Genomic DNA, 15,801 nt, shown 5'->3' on the forward strand with positions numbered 1-15,801 from the left:
GGACGGTCCTGCAGGATCTCAAAAAGAGATCTGCTCCAGGGCCAGATAATATCACAAACACTATGCTTAAAAATCTGGACGAAGACTCCTTACATTTCATTTGCGAAGTAACGTATAAAATTTGGGAAGGGGCCGAAATCCCAGAGGAGTGGAAAATCTCCCGATTGGTCCTTATTCGTAAACCGGGCAAGAAACTTGAACTATCTAACATGAGGCCCACATCTTTCACCTCTTGTCTGGGAAAGCTCATGGAAAAAGTGGTCCAAATCAGAATCTCTAGACATATGGAAACCAAGGAACTCTGGCCAGTGGAGATGGTAGGGTATAGGCCGGGAATAAGCGCGCAGGATGTCATTCTCAGATTAAATCACATCATTCACGCTCTTAAGGACAATGCATCATATAGAGCCATCCTGGGACTTGATCTCACTAAGGAATTTGATAACGTTGAGTACAGAGCGGTTCTCGAAGGCATCAACTCGGCTGGAGTGGGAAGCAAGTGCCTCAACTACGTCAAAGATTTCCTCACCTGCAGGAAAACTGAAGTTAGCTTCGTGGGACTTAGGTCCGAGCCCATCAGAGGAACGCCCCAGGGATCTGTCCCCTCCCCGGTACTCTTCAATTTTGCAATGAAAGACCTCTCGTCTCATCTTAATAAGATAGAAGGCATCAAACATAGCATCTATGCAGACGATATAACAATCTGGACTGATGGAGGCTCCAGCGCTGATATATCGCATAGGCTGCAGAAAGCGGCGTATATAGTTGAAAACTACGCCCTATATAGAGGACTATTTTGCTCTCCTCATAAATCTCAACTTTTCTCATTGTGCAGCAAATCACAACTAACCAGAGAATCCCACCTACCGCACCTACCCAAACCAGTGGAGGTATACGTGAGAGGGAGCAAGATACCGAGAGTCAGCACCCTTAGGATCCTGGGGTATTTCCTACAGCAGAAAAGGAAAAACACCACCATCCTGAAAAAGCTTCAGACGTAGGTCGACCATGTAACGGGGATATTCAGACGAATCTCTCTCAGGAACAAAGGCCTCAGAGAACACTGCCTAATAAAACTGCTTCGTGCCTTTGTAATCAGCACATAGCTTATGCCACCCCCTTTCTCAATCTCAATCCTGGTGAAGTAGAGAAGTTAGAGAAAATGATCAGAACGTCATTCAAAAGGGCTTTAGGCATCCCCCCAACTCGTCGACAGAGAAGCTTCTAGCTATGGGAATGCATAATACCTGGGAAGAGATTGCTAAAGCGGTCAGGGAGGCCCAGATTTGGCGGCTCAACTCCACTGCAGTGGGCCGAAAAATACTGCAAGAACTACAGCTTCAGTCAGGTGAGCCACTCTATGTCACTGAACTCCTGGAGCTTGAGACGCGGAAACTATTCAAAATTGCACCGATCCCAAGAATATGCACCCGATTCATGACAAGGAACGAAGACAGCATAGAACAAAATTTATTCAAATCAAACTAATAAACGACCATCCCGAGGAATCAGCCTATTGCGATGCTGTCTGCGGGCTAGAAGGGGCCGCGGTCATAGCAGTGGTAGATGGGAACCACTCCCAGAAAGTAATTAGGTCCATTAATACGCGTAACGCTTTAATAGCTGAAGAGGCTGCGATCGATAGCGCTTGCATGTACAGGCACTAAAGCCAGAGCTATCCTTTCAGATAATAAGGCGGCTGTTAGGAACTTCGGCAAAGGCCTAATTTCCAAGCAGGCGGCCAGTCTACTGAGAAGGCACCCGCTAAACCGGGAGATTTCAGTCATCTGGGTTCCAGCTCATGAGGGTCTACCAGGGAATGAGGCTGCCCATCGCCTCGCTCGAGATGTATACACCCGAGCGGCCATAGAGATCGCGCTACCCGGAGACAAAGACCCCCTCATCACCTACAAGGAGCTCTCTGAGACTTCCAGGCTAAACAGAAGGATCTATCCATCACCAGATAGGTCCCCAATACGCTCAGAATGCAGGGCCTGGCGAAAAATTCAGGCCAATCGTTTCTTTCATGTTACTCTGCATAATGAGTTGACAGGGGACCCAGAGGCTTGCAATCTCTGCAACGTACATCTGAGTCAAAATTACTTAATCTGGCAATGCCCTGATTCTCCGGGAGCTAAAGGAACTGATCCCCTTGATCAAATTACCTGGGAGTCCTATATCTGCAGCCCAAATGTGGATGAACAAAAGATCGTCCTACGCCTGGCGGAGGAGGCTTACTTCAAGACCTTCTCTGCGGCCACGGCACAGGACAGCCGGCAAGGAGACCCGCTCCCCGGCTCCCCATGTCGGTGTAAATAAAGTCCTCTCACTCACTCACTCACTCACTCACTCACTCACTCACTCACTCACTCACTCACTCACTCACTCACTCACTCACTCACTCACTCACTCACTCACTCACTCAGTCACTCACTCACTCACTCACTCACTCACTCACTCACTCACTCACTCACTCACTCACTCACTCACTCACTCACTCCCGAGGTAGTCACTACTTTTCGCTACGTATATCAAGGCATAGCAGAGCTTAGCCATCTTTAATTTTTTTTTCATGCTGTGCGTACGAAGAGATATAGATACAGACAAGCTTATCACGTTAGGGATATAGAATCGTTACCGCCATTCTTTTTACACTAAGAGTAAATCAGTCATGAAAGGCATCGCTTCAGGATGACAAAACTTGGTGTAAGAAATGTTGTAGAGCTATTATAGTGCAGCTCTCTACGCCTTTTCTTCGTTTGAGTTGCGGCAGAAAAGAATCCGGAACAAGGACGGTAATCAACACGACCATAAAATTGGCAGTAGGGCAAAGCAATTGGATGTTCCACCAGTAACGAAGAACGAAGCATATGTAAGAGGCTTTTTGCGAAAGCAAAGAAGACGACGACGGCGAAAAGGATTACGTGGATGAACTAAGGATGAAGAAGAAGAGGTGACATGGCAAGCGCTGATTTTTTTTTTTTCGCTGATGGCCAATCCCCCACTGTGGGTATGTGCCATTACAACGAGGGAGAAGAAGAAGAAGAAGCGCTGATTGGTGAACAGAAGACGATGAAGACGACGATAAGGCTGACGTGTATGGACGCGGAGGTTATAAAAATGCGCGATATGAAGAGGCAAGGGGGTGGAAGCCAGAGAAGCGGAGGCTCCGGGAGGTAAGAGACGCCTTGGCTGGGAGTGAGCAATGCAGGCTACTGTACCGATGTCCTCATGTTCTACGGCGCTGCACCGTAGACTCCCTGCTGTTCTCGAACCGGTTCACGGGATTGAGCGACTACTCAGTCACCTGCTACGTCCAGGGGGCACCTCCAAAGCTCGTACCACCGTCCACCTGCATCGCCCAGGAGGTTCACCCCAAAGCCGCCACGAACGTTAACGTTGCTTCAACCTACGCTTCAACGGGAGGTCATCCGTTGCGGCCAACAAGACCAGCTGAACGCCACCTCGACGCCGACGCCATTGCCTGGACCCACGAAACGCGTCGCCCGCTTCGAACTGTAAGCTCGAAAGGGGAACGCTATCTCTTAGTGTGAAGCATCGGGTCTATCATTAGGCTTTGTAGGTTGTGTTCAGTTTAGTTCAGGCGTTCAGTCGTGTCCGACTCTTCGTGACCCTATGGACCATGTCACGCCACGCTTTCCGGTCTCTCACTATCTTCTTAACATCACATAGCTTCATCTGCAATGCCTCGAGAATGCCATCTAACCATTGCGTTCGCTGCCTACCCCTTCTCCGGCGACCCTCAACCTTTCCCAACATCAAATCTTTCTCCAGCGACTCCTCTCTTCTCATCAGATGACCAAAGTAGCTGAGCTTTAACTTTAGAATTTGACCCTCCAATGAGCAGTCAGGGTTTATGGTCGACAATATCGACTGATTTGATCTTCTGGCAGTCCAAGGAACTCTTAAGAGTCTTCGCCAGCACCACAATTCAAACGCGTCAATTCTTCGGCGGTCAGCCTTTTTCACAGTCCAACTCTCGCATCCATACATCACAACTGGAAAGACCATAGCACGGGTTATACGGATCTTGGTTGGCAGACTAATGTCTCTGCTCTTTACTAGGCGGTCAAGGCTAACCATTGCTCTCTTTCCCAGAAGCAGGCGTCTCCTAATTTCATGGCTGCAGTTTTTGTTAATTTTGAACAAAATGTTGCGGGCTAGTTGGTTCATCGCAAGGGGGAACAGCGCAAGCTACACACGGTAAGTCAGCGCTGTGTGTCTCGTGTGTAGCTTAGAGGACATTAGAGGTGGCTCTCAAACTAGGGCTAAGCAAAGAGGCGGCGGTGAGCCTCTATGAGCAAGAAGTGAAAAGGCTCAGAGAGGTTGGTTGGTTCACAGGAAGGGAAAGGCGCAGTATCTGTCACACTTGCTTTGTGGACACCTGAACCGCGCCGTAAGGGAAGGGAGGAAGGTGGGAGTGAAAGTGGAGAGAAAGGGGAGCCGTAGTGGAGGGCTACGGAGTAATTTCGACCACCTGGGGATCTTTAAAGGCCCACTGTCCACCCTCCAGTCGAAAATATTTTCTTCCCCGGTGACTGTGAGACTTCGCCCCTGGAACGCAAGGCCGCAAAATGTTTTTGAAAAGAGTAACTAATAACGCAGTTACAGCCACCGCAATCACCCGATTCTATCCTGCCTCTCTCCTTCTGTTCCCTCGCAAAGGTTTTTCACTCTCCTGCCCGAGGTCGTCTAGCCTCCGCAATACAAATTCCCCTTCCTCCTCCGCGTTTGGCGGGAGGTGGGGCGTGGCTCTCCGCGAGCGCGAAAAAAAAAAAACGGTCGAGGGAGCGCGCGCCGCTGGATTCAGTCTGGCCGTGGCGAGGGAAAAGCGCGCTGCGAGCAGTAGACACCCATCCTTCTCCCGTCAGTCAGCTAGACGGACCAATGGACGTCGTTCCCGATACGTACGTCATTATCGGTGCCCGTCGGGCCAGCGCAGGGAGCGGTGAAGCTGGCTTCTCAAAGGAGAGCATGAGGGAGCTTTGAATTGTATTTTCGATGCTTTGCGGCGCGCGTGTCGCTGTAGAATTTTGCACAGACTATCTCCGGTACTTGATCGAAACACTGGGCTCCTTTTCTTAAAAGGGCCTTCCCTGGACAGTGGCCCTTTAACGTGCGCTGACATCGCACAGCACACGGACGCCACTTCGTTTCGCCTCCATCGAAACGCAGCCGCCGAGGTCGGGTTCGAACCCGGGAACTCCGGCACAGTAGTCGGGCGTCTTACCACTGCGCCACCCCGGCGGAAAGGCACGTAAAGATGCGCGTGGAGCCGCGGATCGAGAGCGTGAAGCAGCGCGTGAAACAAAGAAAACAGAGGAACGCGAGGTTAGAATTGAACGAGAGCAGCAGTTGATCGGAGAACGCGAGAGGAGCACGGATGACGATCGGGGCTCCGAGGTAGGAATAGGAGCGCCTAGATCGACGAGAGTTTGTCCGAGAAAGCTGATGGCTCCTTTTGATGGCAAAAGAGATGACTTGGACGCGTATCTGCAACGATATGAGCGGATAGCTTTAGGACAAGGTTGGGAGCGCTGTGAATGGACAACAGCGTTGAGTATGTGTTTAGTCGGGGAAGCGCTGAATGTGTTTGGTAGGTGCCTGTGTCTGATTCCATGGATTACGATAAAGTCAAGAAGACACTTCTCCAAATATTCAGAATAACAGCAGAGGGGTTTCGCGAGAGATTCCGCACCGCGAAACCTGAGGATTCCGAAACCGCTAAGTGGTTTGCTTGTCGGCTAGCCAATTATTTCGACCAGTGGCTTGAGTTGTCAAACATAGAAAATAGTTTTGAAGGCATGCGTGACAAACTGGTGACAGAGCAGTTCCTAGTATGCTGCAGTCTAAACCTAGCGGTATTCCTGAAAGAAAGAAATTTGCGTTCATTAGAAAAGATTGCCGAGAATGCAGACCAGTTTCTCGAAGTCAAGGTCTCAGGAATTTGAGTAAGGGAAAGAAAGAAAATCGGAAGGTTTCAGAAATAAATTCAGCAAAACCAAGACCCTCTATCGGGGCATTTAAGGCGCCAATCAGATGTTTCCAGGGTGAGACACCGTGAAGCTGACTGTAGATCCAGTAGTGCGGCCCGGAAGATGCAGGTCGTGTGTCGAGGGAGCAACAGGAGAGGGCGTACTGTGGAAGAATGCCAATGAACGCAGGACCGAGCTGCATGTATGGTTGATTTAAAGAAAGAACTTATCACACCAGCCAGTTACACAGCTTAAAGAGGAGCAAACGCCACTGTTGAACGCCCTAGTCGAAAACAGCAATGCCAGTGGTGGTTGGACAATTAGGGGACTGTCATGTATTGACATTTAGAGACAGTGGAGCCAATACAGCTTTGGTTCGGAAAAGCCTAGTGAGGAATAAAGACCTAACAGGGGAAGCCTCCGCTGTCACCCTGGTGGAAAGCACGGTTAGGCACCTGCCGGAAGCCAGGATTTTAGTGTCAACCCCCTATTATACCGGAGAGCTACTGGCAAAATGCGTAGAGTAACCCTTGTATGATCTCATCTTGGGAAACATTCCGGGTGCAAGAAGCGTCAATGACCCGATCCTGGGTGGAGGATGATCGATGTTGGGAAGCACCAAAACGAGGAAAGGCGCACGACTGGCCAGCAAGGGGATGGTGCAGTCAGTTTCTCGTCGGCAGTAGAGACACTAGCGCAAGAGACAAGGCTGTTTCACATGATGTGACGCGCACGAAAGAATTCGGTCCAGTCGCAGTGTCGTTGCGGCGCAAATCGCAACAGCCCTTTCACATGCTTGCGGCACCAGCGATTTCTGTCGGTGCGGCACGAGCGGCGGCACCATCATATTTTACCTACAATAAAGGTAGAACACGTGTAAAATTAAATGTAGTATTTAATTTATGTTTTTTATCAAAATATAAAACACTTCATGCAAAATAGACATTTTTAACTTTTTCGTTTTGTACGCAACTACGTACAACAGTCACATCAGGCTGAATTCCATAGGCCGTCTCGTTCGCAACGATAGCTGCGACGGGAGCGGCGTACGACCAACATGTTGGAAGTCTGTCGCAGCCGCTCTGCGACGGGAGCGGCGTGCCCTTCTGTCGCTGTGCGGCTGAAATCGCACACTGCTGCGGCGAGAGTCGCATCATGTGAAACGGCCTACAGCCAGAGCGACGCAGCGGCCGCTGTCTACTACCGTTGCGATTTGTGTGAAAGTAACACCGGGCGAAATTGCAATTAAGCAAAGAGAAGATTCGAGCTTGCAAGCCTGCTTCGAGAAAGTAGGAGAAATGCAGAAAAGGAGACGTACCTCGTTTCAGTTTCAATTGGTAGACGGTCTTCTTCACCGGAAATGCTCAGGAAGGCAGGTCCAAAAGCTTGTGTTACGGGAAGATTGGCAAAAGGACACGACCACATCATGGCCGGACACCAGGGGGTTCAGAAGACCAGAATCACCGAGGAGTTCTTTTGGCGTCCAAAGCGACGTTAAACGCTTTGTTAGGTCGTGCGAAGGTTGCCAACGCACAATCTCAAAGGGCCTGTACCACTGGGAAAGAAGCCAACTATCGGCCTACCGTTTCAAAGAGTGGCTATTGACATTGCGGGACCAATCTCTCGAAGATCTACTAAAGGCAACATATATGTGCTTACCTTGGTCGACATGGCTACTCGTTATCCTGACGCCGTTTTGAAGGTCTTTTGGAGATGTTTGCTCGCTATGGGATTCCCAAAGAGATTTTAAGTGATCGTGGATCAAACTTCACATCGGACCTGATGAAAGAGCTTAACCGCCTTCTGTGTATGAGATATTTACTAGCAACGCCATACCATCCCATGTGTCATGGTCTAGTAGAGCGATTCAATGGGACGCTCAAAAGTATGATTAGGAAAATGTGCCAGGAAAGACCAGGAGAGCCCTTCCAGCTCTTTTATTTGCCTACCGCGAAGTACCGCAAGCAAGTCTTGGCTTCTCTCCCTTCGAGATGTTGTATGGGAGCACCGTTAGGTGCACAAGGACAGTTGACAGCCGTGTGGTGCGGACGCGTGTTCCATCGCTCCTCCGATGGCACGTGGCTACCGGAAACGGACGGACTGGCGACAGCGGGAGCTTCCGAAGCGTCAAACAGATGAGTTCTTTCTTTTATTAACTTAATTTCGCTTTCAGCTAGTTAGGTTAGGTGCAGCCTAAATAATAGATTTTAGCTCTTTGTCCTAGCGGCCTGGTTTTTTGTGCCGGCAGCCAGGTTTTCTCGGTGTTCATTTTTTAACTATTGTGTTTAGATAAATAATTTTTTTCTAGGCTATTGGCTTTCGCAGAATTGATTTTAACGCGTGTTTTCTAGTCGTTTCTTGTGTCTTCTTTTGGCAATTTGTATATTCTGAGAATTCGTAATAAATATAGTTCAGTCGATAGATGCTTAAGATGTGCAATCAAAAGAAGGTAAAATGTACTCAGTGTGAAGCGCAGGTTAATCTCAAGGAAACGCGTTTTGACTCTGTAGGTGAAGCGGAAGGCAGCGACTTTTTGTGTCGGTGTTGCGTGCTGAGTGCGCGCTTAGATAGAATTTATCAAGAAAGGGGCAGTTTAGTGTCTCGTGTGGATGATTTAGAAAATGAAGTACGTTTGTTAAGGACAGAAAATCAGAAACTGCTTGGGCAGTTTCCTGAAATGGAAAAGAAAAACGCCGACTTTATCCTTGGAACCAACGAGGACGAACATTCCAGTGCGGGCCACGTGGTTGGGACCAGCACTGGCATGGAAGGCGTAAGCAAAGTAGGTCAGGCGGATCCGAACAGACAGAGATAGTATTTAGAAGCAGCTACTAAGAAGCCGGAAAAAAAGAAAAAAGTAAGGAAGAATGAAAATCCCAGAGAGAAGGACACAGATAACCGAAAGCAGGAGCCAACAGTTGGGAGAGGGAGAGAGAAGGCCCAGGTGCTTATCGCCGGAGATTCTAACATGAGCAAATGCAAGCAAGATATCTTGGAACGTGTAAAGGGTGATTAGCGAGTGTTAGTTGTAGCCTTCCCAGGGAGCACAGTGAGGGCAGTGCTGAAAGAGAGTAAAAATAGGCTGTTGAAAAATTCCGCAGAGCGCAGTATGGTGATAGTAGCCGCGGGGCTAAACGATGTCCTAAATGGTGACGCTGCAGGAGTGGTGGAAAGTTTAGCTAAGAGAGTTAACGATTTCAGGGAGATAGCACAGCAAGCGCAGATAGTTGTATGCACAGTACCGGAGGTGCTAGGATGGAACGGAAAGCTGGAAAAGGACGTGGTGACAGTTAATCAGGACATAAGGAAGTTAAGCCTGGAGAAGCGTTTCGAAGTGGTTGAGATAAACAGGGAGGTGCATAAAGCAGGTTTTGGTAGGGCTTTTCAGCGAGATGGCATTCATTTTAACAGAAGGGTGAGAGCAGAGATCGGCTGGCGCCTGGCAGGCAGGGCTGTAGCATTTTTAGGGGGTTCGCGAGGACTCCGTGCACAGAGGTAGTTAGAAGTGAAGCAGAAGAAAGTGTAATAACGGAGGCTGAGCCCCCAAAAATGGCAAGGAGGAGGTTTAGAAAGAAAAGTACAAAAAAGAAATTTAACACTAGGATCAGCTACATAAACATGCAAGGAGGTAGAAAAAGAGCGAAATGGCTAGAGATAGAACAGCAGTTGAAGGATGACAAAACAGGTGTGTACGCTCTTTGCGAGACGCATCTCAGAGATCTAGAAGATCCGCCGTTTATAGAAAGCTACGTCTGGGAAGGGTGCAACAGAACGAGAACGGAAAAAAAGGGTGGAGGGGTAGGTGTGTTGATACACCAGGGAACAAATTGGCAAAAAATTAAATCATCTTGTAAAGAACATATCTGGGTATAAGGAACACTTGCCGGCATAAGGACATGGCTAGGGGTAGTTTATTTAGGAACAGGACAGGGGTGGGTATGTTGATACACCAGGGCAAATAATTAAATCATCTTGTAAAGAACATACCTGGGTATAAGGAACACTTGCCGGCATAAGGACATGGCTAGGGGTAGTTTATTTAGGAACAGGACAGGGGTGGGTATGTTGATACACCAGGGCAAATAATTAAATCATCTTGTAAAGAACATACCTGGGTATAAGGAACACTTGCCGGCATAAGGACATGGCTAGGGGTAGTTTATTTAGGAACAGGACACCAATGCAGGCAAGAAAACAAGGATTTTGTTGAATGTCTCAGTGAGGATATAAGCCAGTTTGGAGACGGGGCCAATATTATTCTGCTGGGGGACATGAACAGCCACATCGACGATCTGGATGGATATACGGATTGTAACGGGAAGCTAATGCTAGATTTCTGTGAGCGACACGATCTAGTTATAGTAAATAGAGAAACAAAATGTGAAGGCCAAATCACGTGGGAATTCCGCAACAGGCAGACGACCATTGACTACTGTCTAATGTCGCAGGAAATTTATAGCAAGGTCAGAAAAATGGAAATAGACGAAGAAGAGGACTGTAGTCTGGGAAGTGATCATAAACGTATTAGTCTGCAGACGGGACCCTTGATGAAAAGAGAAATGGAACTTAGACAAAAAGTAAACGCAAAATTAAACGACGATCAAATAGCGTAGATAGCAGCAGGCATAGAGGAAGCAATAGAGAAAAGCCCCATGGAAGACTGGGATTATGAACAGGTAGAACTACTCATAAGGAGGAAAATTAAGGAGGTTAAAGTAGCAAACCGCTGGAATGGAAAGAGGAAGCCACGGAGCTGGTGGAATAAGGAAATCAGGGAAGCTATTGAACAACGACGGGCTGCTTCAAGGGAACACCGAGTGGCAAAGAAAGCACAGGTATCTCAGGAGAAAATCGACCAAAAATGGGAACATATCGACAAAAGAAACATGAGGTACAGGCCCTCGTCCAAAGTAAAATAAAACAGTCCACTGATCGTTGGATGGCTGACATAGACGATGCCTCTAGAGGCGGAGCAAGAAATCCCGGAACCATATAAGCAGGCTAGGGAAAAAGAATCAAAGAAAGAAAGACCGGATTCAAGATAACGAGGGAAATTGTTTAAAGGGAGACAACGCAGTGAGCTACATTACATAAGTTATAGCCGAGTCATTTAAAAGCGACGATAGGGTAATCTCCACAAATCAGGAAGCAACAAAAGGTAGCAGAATACAAAGCAGCTTAGAACTGACCGATCTAAACTGGAAAAAGGCAGAAAAAAAATATTCCTAAAAACACATCTACAGGAATAGATGGAATTCCGATCAAGCTGATTAATGAACTCGGTCCAAAAAGTAAGGAAACGTTGTTAAAAGCTCTAGAAACAGTCATAACGAATAAGCAAATTCCGGACAGCTGGCGGCAGAGTAAAATGAATTTGATTTATAAAAGGAAAGGAGACAGGACGCACATAAAATCCTACAGGCCGATTACCATAACATCAGTTATATACAGGTTAGCCATTCAGGCGGTGAAATTAAAGGTGCAAGCATGGGTAGAAAGTAACAAGATACTCGGAGAAATTCAGAACGGCTTTAGAAATGGTAGGCGCTTAGATGATAGCCTGTTCATGCTAATGCATCGAAATATTGAATGGAAAATAGACCTTTGTATTTGCCCTTAATGGACATAAATGACAACGTAAACAGGGAACTCCTGTGGAACATGTTATATGAAGAAGGTATCGGTAATGAGATAATAGAGTTCCTACGGGAAATATACCGGGATAACAAGTAGAAATTACATGGGAAAGGATAAGAAGTACGGAAGATGTCAAAGTATGCAAAGGATTAAGACAAGGCTGTCCTCTATCACCGCTGCTGTTCATGCTTTATATGATAAACCTGAAACGGAGGGTACAACACAGTAACCTAGGTTTTAACCTGTCATATAGATTAGGTGGAAAGGCGGTAGAGCAGCGCCTCCCCGGTTTGATGTATGCAGACGATATTGTGCTGCTAGCTGAGAGTCTGCAAGAATTGCAAACTCTAGTCAAGTATTGCGGAGCTTCTGTTTTAGCGCAGTGAAGTCGGGTCTGATGATTTTCTACGGCTCAACTGATCAGGGTCTTAAAATACGAGGCCATGAAATACCCAGAGTAGCAGAATATAAATATCTGGGGGTGTGGGTAAACGAAGGACTGGCATACATTGGAAAGCATGAGCAATCACTTAAGGCCAACGGGCGAAGGAATGCCGGGATAATGAAGCATAGGGCATTGTGGGGATACAGCAGGTATGAGGGTTTGAGGGGTATTTGGAAAGGAATTATGGTGCCCGGACTTACTTTCGGAAATGCGGTTTTGTGCCTAAAATCAGAGGTACAGTCGACATTAGAGATAAATCAGAGAGCCGTTGGACGATTAGCACTAGGTGCCCACGGCAAAACCACAAATGAGGCGGTACAGGGAGATATGGGCTGGGCATCTTTCGAAGTACGGGAAGCTCAGAGTAAAATATTATATGAGGAACGCCTGAGGAAATTGGACAGTAACAGATGGGTAGCTAAGGTATTTAAATACCTGTACTTAAAAAGCGTTGGCTCACAATGGAGGAAAAGAACTAGGAAACTAACTAGTAAGTATGCGAGTCACAAGGACGGAGAAATAAAGAGCATTAAGCAACAGGTGAAAAACACAGAAAGTAAAAATTGGATAAATTCGATGGAAAAGAAACAGTGTGGAATTATACCGAAAGTGGAAAATGCAGATCAGGAAAGAAGATTTCTTCAATACCTCAAGAGGCAGTGCCCTACTTTTTGAAGCTAGATCAGAGTGCCTTAGAACACGCAGCTACAAAAAGAAATTTAACAATGGAGATGACGCATGTGCTGTATGTGGTAACTCCAGTGAAACAATTGACCATATTTATCCACCCGGAAGTGGATGCAGGCGCAGTAACTGTTCCTGAAGCTCTGGGGTTTAGAGATACCAGTGGCCGGGTGAATAAACCGGCGGTGGAAACTAGCAAAAAACGACTGGAAGAATGGTGGCTTAAAAACAGAGAAGTGACATAATGTTAGTTATGTAGAAACAAAAAATTATTAAATAGAATGATGGTTTAGTTAACCAATCTAAATCAATAATTAAGATATAGGGAGAAAAATGATCATGATAGCTACTGCTACCACCCCGTTTCAAAGGGGATGCTCCTGTATTCCATCCATCCATCCATCCATCCATCCATCCATCCATCCATCCATCCATCCATCCATCCATCCATCCATCCATCCATCCATCCGCCCATCCATCCATCCATCCGTCCGCCCATCCGTCCGTCCGTCCGTCCGTCCGTCCGTCCGTCCGTCCGTCCGTCCGTCCATCCATCCATCCATCCATCCATCCATCCATCCATCCATCCGTCCGTCCGTCCGTCCGTCCATCCATCCATCCATCCATCCATCCATCCATCCATCCATCCATCCATCCATCCATCCATCCATCCATCCATCCATCCATCCATCCATCCATCCATCCGTCCGTCCAACCATCCGTTCCTCTGTCTGTCTGTCTGTCTGTCTGTCTGTCTGTCTGTCTGTCTGTCTGTCTGTCTGTCTGTCTGTCTGTCTGTCTGTCTGTCTGTCTGTCTGTCTGTCTGTCTGTCTGTCTGTCTGTCTGTCCGTCCGTCCGTCCGTCCGTCCGTCCGTCCGTCCGTCCGTCCGTCCGTCCGTCCGTCCGTCCGTCTGTCTGTCTGTCTGTCTGTCTGTCTGTCTGTCTGTCTGTCTGTCTGTCTGTCTGTCTGTCTGTCTGTCTGTCTGTCTGTCGTTCCGTCCCGTCCGTCCGTCCGTCGGTCCATGCATCTATCCATGCATCCATCCATCCCATCCCATCCCATCCACCCAGGAGCTGTGGGCAAATAAAGATATTGCAGCGGAGTTCAAGACGACATACACGTATGTGCTTGAGTTGCGAGACAAGCTGGAGGAGCCAAGTAGGACGGCACATCAAGGTCTCGAGAGGGCGCGAGAACGCTATAAAGGCTACTACGACAAGAAAGCCACCAATAGGAATATCAATCCAGGTGACAGGGTTCTGATCCTACTGCCCATGGACAACAACAAGTTATTGATGCAATGGAAAGGACCCTAGTTAGTGACACAGAAGAAAAATGCTATGGATTATGAATTATTAATAAATATTACCAAGAAGGTCTTCCACGCAAGCATGTTGAAGAAATACGAAGAGAGAGTTCCAGCACAGGAAGAGTTAGGAGACAAGGTCGCTTGCTCTGTAGTGGTAGAACCAGATGATGTTGCCGAGATGCCCTCTTAAAAAGTGTGGGATGGGAAATTGCATTAATAAACCCCAATTTGAATGAAGACAAAAGATCACAGATAAGGGCTCTACTACAAAGTAAGGGAGATAGTTTTTCGGATGTATCGGGCAAGACTGACGTCATATGCTGCAAACTGGAACTCTCTACAGACCGACAAATCAATGTGAAGCAATACCCACTACCGTTAGTGGTACAGGAAACAATTGAAAAGGATGTGCGGGAGATGTTGGAGTTGGGTATAATCAAGAGGTCATGGTCTGCATACAATGCCCCTCTCGTGATCGTCTAAAAACCTGATGGCACCAACAGATTGTGCGTAGACTTTCGCCGGCTTAACATCTTGGTACCCGATGCTGAACCTATTCCAAGAGCGGACGTGGTGTTTGCCAACAAAAAGTTGTTTTCAAAACTTGATTTAGCTAAAGGGTATTGGCAAATACCAATGGAGGAATCATCGAAGGAGAAAACAGCCTTTTCCTGCGCAGTGGGATTGTTTCAGTTTAAGTTCATGCCCTTTGGATTGAAGACTATCGGCTATTTTCACGAAGTTGAGGAAAGTTTTGGATGGGCTCGAAAATGTGGAACATTATATCGATGATATTCTGGTGGCGACCGATACATGGGAAGAACACGTAGTTACGCTAGAGAGGCTCTTTGACAGAATTCAGCAAGCCAGGCTGACGGTAAAACCAACAAAATGTGAGATAGGCTTTGAGGCTATCTCTTTTCTCGGGAACAAGCTAGGGATGGGTCGCATCACGACGAAAGACGATGTATTGGGGAAAATACAGGCAGCCTAGACGCCCAGTACTAAGAAAGAAGTACAGTCGTTTCTTGGTTTAACTGGGTACTACAGGGTACTATTGCCGATTATGCTCACATAGCCCATCCACGTGTAGAGTTCTCTAGGAAGGGTGTCAGTAATAAGCTGAATTGGACAGCTGAACACGAAAACGCTTTCGTGACTTTAAAACAGCATATGGCAAAGCCGCCTGTTCTTCTTGCTCCGAACTTAGACAAAGAGTTTATCCTTCGCGCGTTGGGAGCAGTACTCTTGCAAGAAGAGAATCACGAATTACATCCGGTATTCTTTGCTTGTAAAATATTAACGGCTTGTGAATGCAACTACTCCACTATTGAAAAGGGATGTTTGGCTGTGGTATGGGCAGTGAAGAAATTTCATATTTATCTTTACGGGAGACACTTTCGAATTCAAACTGATCATCAACCGCTCGTATATCTAACCTAAGCCAAAATAAGCAATAGCAAAGTCATGAGGTGGAGCCTAGCCTTGCAAGAGCACGAATTTAATGTGGAGTATATTGTCACGTGGTGGTGACCAGGGTCGATGACATAAATGAAGAGTCGGTGATTGCACTGAAGAAACTCTTTATTGGGCTGACTTGAGCCCGCAAAAGAACTAAGCAACTCGGCAGCGGCGATAGCAACAAACGTGTTCGTCGATCGTCGAACAAAGAATGCCCGTCGCACTTGTCAACGCTCAATTTAAAGGCTGCTCAGAACAATCTAGATAA

The 15,801-nt window shown here is 47.2% G+C and overlaps 1 pseudogene; it reads left to right on the plus strand.

Moving 5' to 3' along the window:
• The first annotated feature begins 209 nt into the window (after positions 1–209).
• On the plus strand, positions 210–6,723 carry LOC146180314 (uncharacterized; annotated as a pseudogene).
• The last annotated feature ends 9,078 nt before the right edge of the window (positions 6,724–15,801 follow it).

This window comes from Amblyomma maculatum, chromosome 9 (genome assembly GCF_055883805.1).
Source record: "Amblyomma maculatum isolate TAMU_Amacu chromosome 9, ASM5588380v1, whole genome shotgun sequence".
NCBI classification, from domain to species: domain Eukaryota; kingdom Metazoa; phylum Arthropoda; class Arachnida; order Ixodida; family Ixodidae; genus Amblyomma; species Amblyomma maculatum.